General features: G+C 46.2%; 1 pseudogene; it reads right to left on the bottom strand.

Moving 5' to 3' along the window:
* Positions 1–557: 557 nt before the first annotated feature.
* Positions 558–1,488, bottom strand: LOC114225545 (small ribosomal subunit protein uS5 pseudogene; annotated as a pseudogene).
* Positions 1,489–2,190: the final 702 nt, after the last annotated feature.

Below are 2,190 nucleotides of genomic sequence, written 5' to 3'. Positions count from 1 at the left end.
CAGGCCTACATCCAGTCTCTTATGATGTTCCCAATGGCCTGCTAAAGTACTGCCACCAGTAGGGTCATAGGTACCTGACCTATTATCTTTCCCCTTAAAGAGTCCCTCCTGGATTCTCCATTTCAGCGGTGAGAATCATCATTTACCCACTCACTGAGCCAAAATCTTAGAATTCTTCCCGGATTCTCCCCTCACGGTTCTTCCCACACGCGATCAATCATCAAGGCCCTCCTTGTTCTAGCTACGTTCAACATCTCTATCCTTATCTCTCACTACTATTTTACTGAAACAGAAATTACTGTAGATCCTACACACTAATACCAAACAACATTCAACATATATCATGCTGTTTTTCATCTCTGTGGTAACCTTTTCTCAGGCTATCAATCTCCACAGAAATTTCAAATAGCCAATTTTTATCACCCTTTATATGTACCTCAGGTCAACTATTCCAGTATGTCTTCTCTGAACCAAAATATGGTACCTCCTGTTAATGATGATTAAAAAAATAGCATTATCAAGGTATAATTTACAAACCATAAAATTTTCCCTTTTTTTTTTTTTACAAGTTTTACTTCACTTTATTTTTCTTGTATAAAACTAGGTGGTGGCCACAGCTGGAGCCTGGGTCCTCTGCACAGAGACTCTGGTGTGGGTCTTCACAAGATGATCAGTGTATTCCTGATATGGAGACTTGGTGAACACTGTCTCCTTCCAGAGGTCAGGGGTGAGATAGCTGTAAGTCTTGGAGATGGCATCAAAAGTAGCCTTAGCGAAGTTCCCCGGCGTGGCAGTGCAGCCTCTGGCTGAAGTGTAGCCGTTGTCCATACCGGCCATCATCAGTAGCTTCCTGGGCACAGGGGCTGAAACAATGCCAGTGCCTCTGGGGGCGGGGATGAGACGCACCAGCACAGAGCCACAGCGGCCAGTCACCTTGCATGGGACAGTGTGAGGCTTGCCGATCTTGTTCCCCCAGTAGCCTCGCCTCACGGGGACGATGGAAAGCTTGGCTAGGATGATGGCCCCACGGATGGCAGTGGCGACCTCCTTGGAGCACTTAACACCCAGGCCGACATGTCCGTTGTAATCTCCGATGGCAACAAACGCCTTGAACCTGGTCCGCTGGCCAGCACGGGTCTGCTTTTGCACAGGCATGATTTTCAGAACCTCATCCTTGAGGGATGCTCCCAGAAAGAAATCAATGATCTCAGATTCCTTGATAGGCAGAGAGAAAAGATAGATCTCCTCTAGGGACTTGATCTTCATGTCCTTGACCAGGCGGCCCAGCTTGGTGACGGGGATCCACTCCTTGTCCTCGGCCTTGCCTCCACGAGCTCCGCGGCCTCGACCCCTGCCCCGACCACGGCCGCAACCGCGGCCCCGGATGCCTCTGCCGAAGCCTCCGCGGAAGCCGCCGCGGCCTCCCATTTGGGGCCCCGGGGCCCCGGGGCCTCCGGGCCCTCCCGCAGCACGGGCCTCATCCGCCATTTGGTGTTCTCTCGGAAAAGAAGCACATTTTCTCATTTTGAGTGTGCATCTTAGTAGTTGTTAAAAGATTTACAGGATTATACAACCATTACCACAATCTAATTACGGGATATTTCCATGACCCCAAAAAAGAAAGTTCACGCTCATTTGCAATCACTGTTCCCAACCCCATCCCCAAGCAACTGCTAATCTGCTTTCTATCTCTGCAGATTGGCCTTTTACTGGACTTTTTATATAAATGGGATTATGCAACCTGTGGTCTTTGGTGTTTGTTTTCTTTAACTTAGCATCATGTTCTAGAGGTTGATTCATGTATGTATTTATCCATATACTCCATATACTCAGGCTGTAGAATGTATCCATATTTTGTTTCTTTTAATTCATGAATGCTATTTCACTATAAGATAAGGACGTATCACATTTTGCTTATCCATTCACCAGTTGATGGACATCTGGGTTGTTTCCACCTTTTGGCTATTATGAAAAATGCTGCTAACTGACATTGTCATACAATTTCTCATATGGTCTTCGTGTAGACATATGTTTTCATTTCTCTTGGGTTGATACTTACCTTAAAATAGTCAACATTTTAAGAAACTGCCAAACTGTTTTCTAGGGTGGCTGCACCATTTTCCATTTGTGAGATAACAGAAAATATATATATTGGTCTCTCTCCCCAGTTCTTGGCATCAGGCTCCTAAA

Source organism: Eumetopias jubatus, unplaced genomic scaffold (assembly GCF_037043125.1).
Source record: "Eumetopias jubatus isolate StellerSeaLion01/CBP00866 unplaced genomic scaffold, mEumJub1_p1.0 scaffold_9, whole genome shotgun sequence".
Lineage (NCBI taxonomy): Eukaryota > Metazoa > Chordata > Mammalia > Carnivora > Otariidae > Eumetopias > Eumetopias jubatus.
Note: the sequence above shows the minus strand (reverse complement) of the source record. Positions and strands in the feature narration are given on the sequence as shown.